Source organism: Bacillus rossius, chromosome 1, assembly GCF_032445375.1.
Source record: "Bacillus rossius redtenbacheri isolate Brsri chromosome 1, Brsri_v3, whole genome shotgun sequence".
NCBI classification, from domain to species: Eukaryota; Metazoa; Arthropoda; class Insecta; order Phasmatodea; family Bacillidae; genus Bacillus; species Bacillus rossius.
This window is the reverse complement of record NC_086330.1, coordinates 175865855-175879420: the sequence shown is the minus strand read 5'-3', so window position 1 is coordinate 175879420 and position 13566 is coordinate 175865855.

Genomic DNA, 13566 nt, shown 5'->3' with positions numbered 1-13566 from the left:
CCTTAATGAATTCCCATTTATTGTGAATTTCCGTCTCAGTTCCGGCAAAATGATGTGAGGTTATGTATTAATTTATTGGATATAGCGAACAATGTTTGTCAATGTTGAAACGTTTTCCCGTGTACCAAGAAAAATTTTTACAGACATAATGCACATTTATCTCAAATATTTTCATATACGTAATTACAAGGTTTTTCACAAAACGTCTATTCTCGATCACATGGACGTTTTTCTTCGCAATACGCTACTCGATTGTCCACTATTCATATTATAAACAAGTTGTATTCAAGTGGTCTCGGTAGGCTACGTGTAGCCAAAAATGGTGATCAGTTTGGTGAAAATAAAAAATAGTTTTCTCTGCATAGTTAAAGAATGGGCGAACGTGTGTACATTTAATATGTTATCAAAATTAATCATAAATTACCGCCACACAAATACGTATTTACATTATAGCAGCAAATTCAATATTTTTACGTCTCACTTTTATCGTTCACGTTTCTGACATTTTGATCAAGTAAGGTTCGTAAGACTACCACTAGATAGAACTCTGTGGACTAAATTATTCCATAGAAAGTGAGAAAATTTCGTTCCAGCTTTAGCAAGTGCGATACTAAATGATAAGTAGTGATCTTTGATGCGCCAGACTCGTTATTTTTAGTTTATTTACTTTTGACGGTAAAAAGAATTTAATGTTATTAAGATGCAAATGTGCTTCAATAAGAAATGCGTACACATAAAAAAGGGTGAAAAACGCGGAAAAAACATAAGGCATTATCTGTGCGAGATAAACTGGACATTATTGAAAAGATAGACTCCAACCCCACTGTCCCGCACATGTTAATAGCAAAGGAACTGGGAATTGCAACATCCACATTAAGTACAATATTAAACAAGCTGAACAATCTTCTTTCTCAAGCTGCGAATACGTCACAGAGTATTAAACGCCTGAAAAAAGGAAAATACGCCGATGTCGAAGAACCATTAACAGAAAGTTTGTACATGTGTAGTGCATATAAATAATTTCTGCATTTGCTCATAAAACTGTTGCTTTGAGTATTTTCATTTGTTCTTTTCTTGGCTTACGCCTATGTGTAGTTAAGATTTTGCTTTTGAGTATGTTTTGCCAAAATAAAAGTTTTCCCAGATATAAACTTTCCCCTGTGTAGTGAACATATAAACTACTCCCTTCAGATTCATTATAACAGGGTTCTACTGTAGTTGTTCATCATTTTGTTCTTTCCGGTACAACATTATTATTAATATTAAAACGTCGACAATATCCGATAATTCGTATGTACGCTATAACAATTAACAAGGCTCAAAGTCAATCGTTTTATCACGTTGGTATCAATTTTGAGACCCCAGTGTTTTAACACGGCCAACTGTATATGGCTTTGTCACGATTAAGAGTTGCAAGTCCAAGTGAAGGTGTATACTGAATCGAATCCACATCAAGGAAGATTATTGAATGACCAGAGACAGTTATAATGCAGAATAGTTTTTCAAGAGGTTCTCAATCAAAAATATTGTTTTCTGAAATATATTTTTTTTTTATAATTTCATATATATCTCAAATTATTTTCATTTGCACAATATTGAAAGAAAATATATTTTGTTTATTAAATTAGAGTGTTTTTATATTCATCTTTTTTAGGCGCCTTACAACTAACTAGTAATGCATAAATTGTTTCCAAGTTCCCAATGAATGGGCTTAATAGTACAGCAGTAGTGTTTTCACTTGTTAACCTCAAGGAATGTGGTTCTAATATTGTCATTGGGAGATATTTTTTTTACTTTTTTATAACATTATAATATTATAATGTTGAATCAGTTGGATAATGTGAAGGTTTTTTTGTAGAAAGTATTTACAGACTGTTTTTATTTGTTTATGCAAAAAAAAATTTACACACATATACTTAGTGTTATAATATGTTTTAAAATTTTCAAGTTGATATTTTAGTAATCCAATAAGAGTGTAACATCTAAATGTGTGTGGAAATTTCAGAGTATTAACAGTCAAGTGAAGTTTAACAAGATGGGTAGTATTTTAATACAACTCCTTGTCGAAAATTACATCCAAAGCCGGGGTTTTATCGCAGCCGTCTCTAATAGTTTAAAATTTTCGGTTGTTAGGTGCTGCTATAAGAGATGAGCTGTATTTACGGTAACCAGTATATACATCGGTTATGAAACAATAACCGTTTTGTCAAGCTTCTGGGTCTCTGATAACCAGTTATTAAAGAAAGAGAATCTAATTCTGAACTGTGCGGTAGCGCATATCACCCGATCTTACGAGCAAATAAAATACTGTAACTAAAACTCTTGTGCTGCCGCTAGGTGTCGCGATATGTGCATTTCATCAGCGAAAGGCCAGTTCTTCGATATCGATAGTATCGATTCTCAAATAGCAACAACTATTTTCTGAAATAAACTACCTATACTTTGCTTTCCCAGCACACATTTTTCGGTTATAAAATAATTGTTTACAGTTGACATTTTTAAGTTCAAGTAATTAAACAGTTTTTAAGTTATCAAGTAATAACGAATATTCAAAGTAACGTTTTATACCAGAGTTCTGTGCTCGCGATCAATGTAGAGAGCTCTTCGTTTGCAAGCGACATTTGAACCAATTCTCAGTTATTTGACAACTGTCAGGAAGGGACAGTTATTCGTTATTTTATTATTGTTTGGTTTTAACTGATAAACCGCTTATGATTGTTTCACGTGTGCGTGAATAGACTAAAGCCATTTTAATAGTGATGGCCACTTAAGCCATCAATAATAGTTAAGAACGTCAGCAGGACCGCGGCGCGTGCCGGTTTGGAGCTGGCTGGCGGCCCAGCACGGCCACTGATGTCATGTGGCTGCCACAACATGAGACGTGCCGTGCGCGCCTGGTAGATTACAAGTGTCGTCACTTCCTCCCTCCTTTCCTCTGCTCCCCTAGCGACGCTCTGCTATCTGACACCTTACAGCTGGGGAGTTCCGTGGGCCGCTGCGCGTCTCGATATTTCTGGCGTTGGGTCGGCGCGGAATGACGCGACTGGCCCCAGCCATGTTAGTGAATTCTAGAATTAGCGCCTGGACCTATATAAGCCAGGACGCCGGCCTCCGAGAGTTCAGTTGAGAGTGGAGTTGATCCGGGCGATAGTGCCGCGGGTGCGGCGGAGTTCCGAGGCGAGTGTCTGAGTGAGAGTTCCGGGGCAAGAGAGTCTGTGCGATAGTGTCGCGGGTGCGGTGGAGTTCCTGGGCGAGGAGTTACTCAGCGAGTTGAGTTCCCGGCGATAGTTGGGTAGCGAGAGGCCGCAGTTGCGGCGAGTCTCCCGAGCGAAGTTCCGAGCAAAGCATCGAGTGGAACCTCGGTGAAGGAAAGTGCGACGGCGGCCGCGGAGTGCGGCGACGGAGTCCCGCGACGGAGGTCCTCGAGGGGTGCTGCGGCGAGAGTTGCAACAGAGGTGCGGCCCAGCGAGGTGTGCGGTGTGTAAAACCAAGTGACTGGGGAATAAACATTTTTTAAGTGTAATTGATTATTAGGCATTTTTAGAAATTTATTTTTTGTGATGTAAATATTGGCAATCAATAAATCTGTGTGGTAAAATCTTTAATTAGGCTATCCATCCATTTACAAACCCAGTAGTTTTCCCACGACGATTATTGTTTTATTAATCGTAACAATAGAGATGGCTACCAATTAAGCAAAATATGGAACCCACTGTTTAGAAATCCTCAAAACATAGCTCCACATCCAACATCAGACAGATCGCCCCTGATTGGCAAAACAGTCCAACCAACCAAAAGAAAGGAAGGCTATGATTGGCCCACAGCTGCAGCCAATCAGGAAGCACTTTCCCCTCAGGCGAGAGTGTATAAAGGCAGGATAACTTGTAAGAACCTCAGTAGGTAACTGCTCCCTGATGATGGCGACTGCAATGTCGACCGAAACGTCGAATTAGTCTCCATGGATGCGGCTACAACACAGAAGCCAAGCTACTTATTACCGTAAAAACATGAGTTGAAATAAAAAAAAAGAACAAAATTTCCTTACTATCATATTCGTTCGAATATCTTTTAAACAATTTTAAGGGCTCCGCCTACCTGGGCACACACACGACGTGCAGAGCTTCAGGAAAAACAACGCAATTTCTAAACTAGTCTAGATATCCGGGTGGAGTCTGCTTACGAAAAGCATTTAAGAGTTCGCCTAGGACCGAAAAGTACTTTCGATTTCGGATTAAAGTTTTAAACTGTATTTTTAAAAGAGTTAAAATGGCTAAAACCCATGTTTTCAGAGTAATTTTTAGGCACGAAACAACCCACACAGATTCTTGAAAGCACTTTAGGGACTTGCATGACCCCTTTATCTTCATTTCTTCGCAATATAATGTTACGGTCACCGCTCAAATTTCACATTTATCGTGTGACGACGAGAAGACTGCGCGCCAGTTCAGAGCCTTGCGCTTAAAGGCGACACAGCGCTAGAAGCACCAGCGAGCGTCGCGCTTATCCTCCCGCCTCACTAACACACATACATCCCTGACGAGGCGGGCCCCTTAATGTTATCTCAAACCTTGGTCCAAACCAAATTTTTATACGACCACATATTTGTGCACGGGATGAAAAATTGTGTTTGAAGGTAAAAAAGTTCATAACTACTTTAGTGGGCATAATCTTAAATTCGTTGTACTGTAAGCTATTCGATGCTGGATGCATTGAGTTAAAAACATTCAAACATATTCGCAGCATAGAAAATGATAAAATGTTCATCGATCAGTTTGGAGTATTGGAAAACATATAGTTTGTTATGTACATTAAGTTTGTAAAATGGTAACTTTGTTTCCAAAATATTTTAAAAAGAAAAAGTTACTTTGAAATATACTTATACATGTAGGCTGTGCCCAAAGGGATTTTTCAACTTCAAGCATTAAAATTGTATACAAAATATAACTTTAAAATATCAAAGATATTTTCAGAATGAAGAAAACTGACATTAAAATTTGGACTTTACACGTCTTATTAAAGTTGATGTAATAAATATTTACATGCTAATGTACAAGATACATGCAGTTCCAATTTATAAGCAAAGTTTACCTTTGTCATCTCTTACCAATTATTATGAATTTACATGTACGAGTAAAAGAATACGTTGTATTTATTTATCATTCCAAAAAAACTATCATCGACCTTCAAAATGACAAATTGACAAATAGAATGTAACAGCTACGAAAAATTGTACTTTAAATCGGTTTCAGTTATTTATTTCTTTACGCTGCGCTGTGGTGAACTTTTACAGTCTCAACTACATGATTGTTTAGTTTCGCACCACATTCATATTGTTTTTGCCTTTCGCGCTATTGTCGTATCAGTATTGTGAATTCTATTGAAATAATGTATAGTAGAAATAGAAATATTCACCATTTTATTACTGGTATCTATTCTTACATAGTTAACACAGCATGGATATCGATCAAACGTGACACAGTAAACATAATTCATTCAATTCTGGCTTATTGAACTTTCTGTATAACACCAAATTGTTAACTGGGGAAAGGCTTATATTTTATATTATTTACTAAAACTGAATGTATTAAAATATCTCTTTTAATCGGATTCTAACCTAGAGCCTATTGTTCTCACACAGTAACCGACTACGCTATCGGAGGCCGTATGTGAACACAAGTTAGTAATGAATAATTTAAGTATTAAAAAAAATCAATAGTAATAATGGTAATAATGTACAGTATAGTAGTAATAATGTAAAGTGATACCTCGTGCCGTCGAAATACCTAACTTTATCTTTATTCTAGATAAGTTTCTTGCGAGTTGCATGTAACCTCAATTTTGTTTTCTTTCCTCTTCGTGTTGACAGTTTTCCTTTTGAAGAAAAAAAATATTCAAAGGAAACAGCTGAACACTACGATGTAAGACGGAACAAAAACAATTCGGCCGCGTGCAGTGATTCCTCCCCACAAGTGTGGTAGCTTACTGCACGCCCTGTCAGGGGTGGAAGGGGGGCCATGCGCGCCTCCCTGACTCATCTTCCCCTCACAACGCGCAGACTCGAGGCGAGGGTGGGTCTACGACTGAGAGCGTGCCACGTGACGAACAACAAGTGCAAAACAGGCCGCAGTAATACTCGTGCCTCTCGGAAATTAATGCGGTGACCCTATAATTTTATTGGTGTAAAGTGTGTAGAAAGGACTAGCGCATGACCTTATAAAAGTGCCTCATGAATACCGTGAATAGTTTGTAAGATATGGCAGCATGAAAACCTCGTTTTTGGCTATATTGAGGGGTTATAAAATATTGTTTTCGATGTACAATTTATTTTGAAAAGTTAATTAGGTCATGGCCTGATGTGTGTTCTTTTCGTACGGAAACAGATTTCAAAAATTTTCCGTAGTTTTCTGTAAAAACGTGTTTTTCAAACACTCTGCAATGCTGTTCACAAGCTAGGTAGGCGGGCGCCTTCAAGTTTGAACTTTGTAGCAGTGGTAAATATAAGTGGCATTAATGGAAAAGTGTCAAAGGTTATGCTGTAGTGTGCAGCATGTTAGGTGATCAGTAGAGACCGGAAAAATTCGCGGGTTCAATGACCTTCAGGATAGACTCCAATATCCTCTACACACTCGGGCAAATGCCAACTGTCCATTGGCTGCTGACTTGTGAGTCGTCTCGACTGGGTGGCCTGTGATTCGACACTTCTATGAGTGAGGGGGTCTAATTGGCCCTCAGTCCTCCAGATTAACAGTGAACCAATGGCAGAAGCAGCACTAAGGTATAATTATTTGAATTTTAGCATAACACGAAATGAATCCGCGAATTTTTCAGGTCTCTAGTGATCAGCTTTGCATAAATGAAAATAGGAAAATAAATTTGCCTTTTCATATGACATGAATCCACTTAAGGTTTTGATTTCAGTACATCAGACTTTCTTATCCACGTACAAGTCTTAAGATTTTTTTGGTGGCATTTTATGAGGAAATAAGCTTGTAAAGAAGCATTTATAAAAGACCTGCTTTCATTTTGCTCACTTTCAGCTCACTAGGGCTGGCTTGCACAGTTCTGACTTGAGGGGAAAGAAATTATTTCTTCATTTGATTAACATGCAAAGTTTTTTGCTTAAATTTTTTTTACCTGACACTGATAGTGGCCTTGGAACTTAAAAACTGTGAAGAATTGCTGGGTTGGAGAATTATTATTTATTTTTATAATAATAATAATAATAAAAAATAAGGTTGGGTGCCAGAAACGCTTTGCTTTTTTACTCATCATTGCATTGAAAGTGTGACATACAAAACACTAATATGTGGATGTTGTAAATGTATATAGATACAAGGTGGTTTATTTCAATAATAACTCCTTTCTAAGCCCTTTTCCAATCAACAGCAACAAAGTTGTCCTGGGTGTGCAGACAACCGTGTGACAGCAACTTAAGATGAGAAGAAAACTAAAAATATTCAAACTTGCATATTCAATCTATTGTAATAAAGCATCTTATACACTAAAACTTTTTTTCAGGGGACTGGATGCTAAAAACATCTTAACAAGGGAAACATCTTAAAAGGGAAATATATTTGCTTCATAAAAACCAATTTTAATAAAAAATGACATACTGCTTAGCTCAAAATGACACTTACTAATTATCGTCTGCACGCTGGTAAAACTATACAATTGTATCACTTAATTGAATTAATTAAAATAATTTTTTTAATAAGCACAATAAAAAAAATATCAAAATACAAAAAAAATTAATGTTTTGAAAAATACTGCATCAGAGTTGTTTGTTTCAATACATTTTTGTTCTGACACATCACAAAATTGTCCAGTTCCCATAAACTCTTACACTATCTGGAACATTTCGTGTTCCATGAAAAAATATCCTCGGCTTGTCCAGGTGGTCAAGTGCTTCAGAGTAAGTTGGCATGGAAATGGAATAGCCTTTATCGCTGTCACTATCGCGTGTCTCATCCTATGCTAAATCCTTGTTTTGTGCACATAAATCTTCGATGGTTTGTGGCTCACGTGGTAGAACCGCATTATTGAGGCATTATCTTCAAAAGTGCATGAAAAATTTAGATGCTCTTGAAGAGTTTTCCAATTTGCAATGCATGTAGAAGCACATGCAATTGGTTCACTGTCCTCAGATACTACAGCTCCAAAGCCTGCTTTTCTGAAGCAATTGCTAATGATGGTTGAGTCAAGCATTTCTCATGAAGCAGCAAAAAAATGCATGGTGTCCAGGATGCATGTTGAAAAACAGACCACATTCATTGACGTGGAATACATTTTTTCGTTCAGTCATTTATAATTGCAGACAATCCAACTCTGGACAGTATTATCTGTCACGCCTCATCACTCTCACCTGATGACTGAGGGCAACTTGTGGATCTTTTGGTTTCAGCAGACAAATAATTATTTTGTCCAGACATTAGTTTCTCTGTTTTTATTTTACTTTTGGTTATTTTCCATTAAATCTAGAAGTACATCATGTAATTTAATTAACAGAAAACATATACAACCTGGATTTAAGATCACATGATGGAAAGGATGGGCCGTCCCTTATTAGACAATTATATATATTAAATACACTTTAATAAAGTTTGTGACAATAAATACCTTAAATAATCGTAGTACCGTGTTTTATCGCAGAATCGTCGCAACCATATTTTAGGCTGTCAAAATTGGGATAAAAAAACTTCTCGCGTAAACATCGCATGATGTTTTTGGTCCCGCTAGTAGATGCCGAATGCTTTGTGCAGGTATCTATTCCGTATAAAACGTTGTATTTTAAAGTAGAAATCTAATATTTATTCGGTCATTACCACTTAATAAATTAACGGGAAAATACGACGTTGTTTGGCATGTAAATTTTCTTATAAAGACGTTTTTAAAAGTTATTTCCTTTATCTGATCGTCTGCGTTGCTGCGGTGTAGGTGTAATCTAAAATTTAATTTCGGTCATTACCACTTATTTATTTAATAAACGGAAATACAAAGTTGTCTGACGTGTAAATTTTCTTTTAAGACGTTTTTAAACAGTATTTCCTTTAACGATTGTCTGCGTTACCGCGGTGTAGTGCTTATAAAAATGTAGCCAGCGCATCATTCATGTTTGGTTATGTTGCTTCCCGTATAGAGAGTGCGCACGTAGTCGAATATCAATATCTCGCCGATTGGATGCAACGCGCGCTATCTGTCGGTCGCCGAGTTAACTACATTTGATAGCCTGCATTCTTTCGTGGCAAGTGTGTACTACGACACGTTAGTTCACGTCAGATTCTAGTGGCTTGCGTTCGCGTTAGAGTTTTTAATGTTGAAGAAAGGTTTTTGTTTAAGGAATTATTAATATAGATTGCTTGGCATGCTCTTGTATACTCCACCTTTTTTTAAAATAAACGTACTTTCCATGAACGGGTTTTGTTTTTATGAATAACTTTACCTAACAAAAATTTTTTTTCCGCACAATGGTCACACCCCTACTTTTCAAACTTGATTTTAGAATAAAATCTGCTACGATTATGCGAGAAAACACGGTAAGCTTCTGAATTTCTGATTTGAGAAATGTCGTCGTTGGATACTAGTCCAAAAATGTTTTTTTTTTTAAACTGAAAGGCTGGCGCTTTGAAGAGTGTTGGATGAAGTGGGACAGCTGACGAGACAGAGGGCTTGAGTAATCTGCCCCGTAAAGACTGATCTGGTCCTTGGAAAGGTACCCGGGTCCGGCACTAGGTCCCTGGTCTTGCACGTTTACCATGTCTGTGAACAGATCCACACACATATGTTTAGGACTGATTCACAGACAGTTGGTGGAATAGGCAGAATATGCCTTCTAGTCACGATGATGGTAGGGGAGTGTTGGTGGTAAAAACTTACCAAACAGGGCGATGTCTTCCAGAATCTGCCCGATGGTTGAGCAGATGGCGTGACGCTGATGATCCATGATTTAAAAAAAAAAAAAATTATCTACGATGACTTGTAAATGACTGTACGTGGACTGACTAACGCCTAAACAATACCGTGGTGGGAATCATCCCTTGTCTAATATGATCATATCTTAAAGAACAACGGAGAGGCGTCCCGATGATGAAGATACTAAGCAGTCAGTCCCGAATCGCGGCGCGCAGTGCAGTAAGTTAGGAGCGGCCGATACTTGTAATTAAAAGGTGACGTTAAAGAAAGAAAGGAGGGAGACTTCGTCTCTTGAACCGAAAGGTTCCGAACATTACTGAGGTTCTTGTCGAGAAAGGCAGACTTCGATATCTAGAAGTTGGTGGTACTGCCCGATGTCAGTGTGACCTACTGAGGTGTGGCTGAACTGAACAGAGGTCGACTCGCGCGAGTCTGCTGCTAGTAGCATGTAGCTTATGGAGAGGACTGAGCCAGCGCTTTGGTGGCCTAGGGAGGAACTACAGAAATTGGTTACTGCGGGAGATACCAGAGGGCAGGCGTTCAAACTCCCAGGGGAAGTGATTTGCAAAACTACTGCTAGGTGGTATAAGCATGTACTTCATGTACTACTGTTGTGGCCTTGGGGAGAGGCCGACCTAAGCCAGGGTTAGTGGCCGGTCAAAGACCCGGGGCGGTGTTCCCAGGAAAACTTGGAGAGGTGGGGGGTGTGGTGCTGCTGATGACAGTGGGAAATGTGGTCTACAGACCCGGAGGCGTGACTAGACTTTGGCGAAGATGATTTGCGATCATGTCAAGAAGTGCTCGCGTCAGGGGTGGTCTTGGAACTGTCCTGTCCTGGGAGCTTGCAGGGCCTAGCAGTTCTCGTCACGAATCGGGGGCGAATTACAGGAGATGTCCGTGTGCCAAGGCGGGAATAAAAGGATCGCCCTGCTGTATCATGGAATGGTAGGCCAAATCAGCTCGAAGGCTGGGAAAACTTGGGGAGATAAGTCTGACAAAGGTTGAATGGGAGAGTACAGGAGGAGGAACAAGTTTAAGTTCTTGCAGCTGAGGAATGACTGGTGACATTATTTAAATTTAAAAAAAAATTTAATTTAAAATTGTGCCAAAAATACTAGTTGGCGGCACACATCACACACACAGATTCCCCACTTACAGTTCTATAGACATTCCTAGTCTGTTCTTAAATCTGTCGAGCCAGCCATTTGTAGCATGAAATTCAACACCTAGGTTATGTACTATTTGTCTTTCTCTCTTAAAATGGGGCCGTTTGTCGGAATTCCAAGTGCCCTCGGTTCTTTAAATCATGCCAAGACTAAAATTTCATTTTCTTCATATTTACAGATTTTAATTTGTTTACACTTTGATGAAACATTAGTAGTCAATAGTTGGTCTTGCTTCATCTGGGGATGGACGGGAAAGACATTTTACCATCAGGACGGGATCCGAGCGGGATAGAGCTATAAAAGTCGAGATCGGGATCAAGAATTCAAATTTAGCAAAAAAATCTTTTGTAAATTTAAATAAATTTACATTCTGAATTCTTAGTGTATGGTTCTTTGTTTAATTTTTAATGCAGCTAAATTCACACTTTTACCAGCACTAAAATGTAAGTTAGTATTAGTGTATAAAATGGGGACTCAACAAATTCTCTGAAGCTGAAAACAAACATTTAAAATATTTAAATTATGAATTACAAGGCTATTTTAAATTTTCATGGAGGAACACTAGTTCTTCTACATGTTCACTTGTCAGTCTTTCACGTTTGCTGGTAAATACATTACCAGCACTCGAAAAAACACGTTCACTAGCAAGGTACTTCAAAACAACAGTTTTAAGTGTCGCAAATCGTGTCGCATTGTTTCAGATGTGTTTTGTGTTTGTGAAGCCAGCAAACTGAGTTCTTCCCAAATAGAATCAGGAGTTTCTGATGGAGATTCTTTGGGAGCTGAAACAGTACAAATCAAACTAATGAATACACCTAGTAATAATAATAGGGCCTACTTCTTCCTATGGCCTATAGTAACATTGAATTACAGTGTTGACTTACACTTAGGATTCTTGCAATCAGTCAAAGAGAGTGTATGACTCTTGTGCAAGGAAATGGACTGCAGCATTCCTCTCGTGTTTATCAAGCAGAATATACTTGAAACGAGGATCCAGAATCATTGCCGACAGGTATGGTTGCTTCTGTTTGTAGGCAGGAAATCTTGCTTTCAATGCTAGAAGTAGATTATTTCCAAAAGTCTTTCCAATTCCATGTTCAGTGATCGAGCAATGTTTCTCCAATTTGCTTGTAATTAAATAAATTACAGGAATCACAATTGAACTTGTGTACGTTCTTTCACCACATACCTCAACTGTGGCCTGATACAAAGGTTTCAAAATTTTAACATAAGCATCTACCAATTTCCACTGTGATATGCTGAGGTTGTCATGTTTGCCTTCAGATGCTAAATCTATTGAAAGTGCTTCTTTAATAGTCAGCAATCGTTCCATCATCAAAAATTCCGAATTCCAGCGAGTTTCACAGTCCTGAATCACCTGTAGTTCTGCCATCCCCAATTGTTTTTGAATCTTGTGTAGTCTTTATGTTGCTGTTGTGCTTTGTTTGTAGTATCCAACAACAGATCTACATATTTTTACTGTTTGCATTTCAGTAGAGCTTTTTTTGGAATCAGATAGTACTAACTGTAAAGTGTGGGCAAAACACGAAAGGTGGCTGACTTCTTTAAACACAAGCAGTGATCCAGCACACTTCATGTTCTTAGCATTGTCTGTAACAAGAAATACAGGAATGGTGTTGCATGCATCAGTCAGGTTCCATTTCTTAATGCAGTCTGCCAGTTTTTCAGAAATTGCATAACCAGTGTGATCCCTTTCAAAATGGTATGAGCCTAAACAATGTGTTTTGAGGCTGAAATCTTGATGCATGTAATGCATAGTCAAAGAAAGAAAAGCATGATTACTTCTAGATGACCACATATCTGCTGTGAAAGCAAGAGAGGCACAACTAGACACAGCAGTACTGATTTCAGTACTCAGACTCTTGACTGTGTTCTCATACAATTCTGGAATCACCCTCCTGCTAAATGTCTTAGTTGATGGCAAATTGTACAGTGGTTGAGCCAACATTTTTCAGGCCATTCTCTTCCAGAAGGCTGTATGGATGAAATCCAGTTGCCAACCAATTACCAATTTCTGTGGTCAAGGCCTTTTGTTTAGGATGGTCATTACTCCATTTGACAAAATCTGCAAGCTTAGGCTGATTTACTTCATCTAGTTTTTTAGATTTAGATATTTTACTGGTTGATTCTTTCAGAGCTGAATATTTTTACTGCAAAATTGTTAGCTCAGATTTGGCCTTAGGGTGCTGAAATAAATGTCTGTGCATGCCTGTGGTTGAACCATATTCTGTTTTTATGACAGACGGGCATAAAGAGCATTGTACCTTATTGCCTGGTGGTAGTTTCTTAAAGTAATTCCAAACTGGCGCTGAATATAGTCCTACTTCACCATCACTTGTACTGGGAATACACTGCATATTTATTTTGTAGTGCAAGGTCAGGTTATAGCGGAACCCGCTGCATATTTATTTTGTAGGTTATGGCAACAATTGAACATCTGCATTTAGCCTTCGTCGCATGCCAGAAGGTA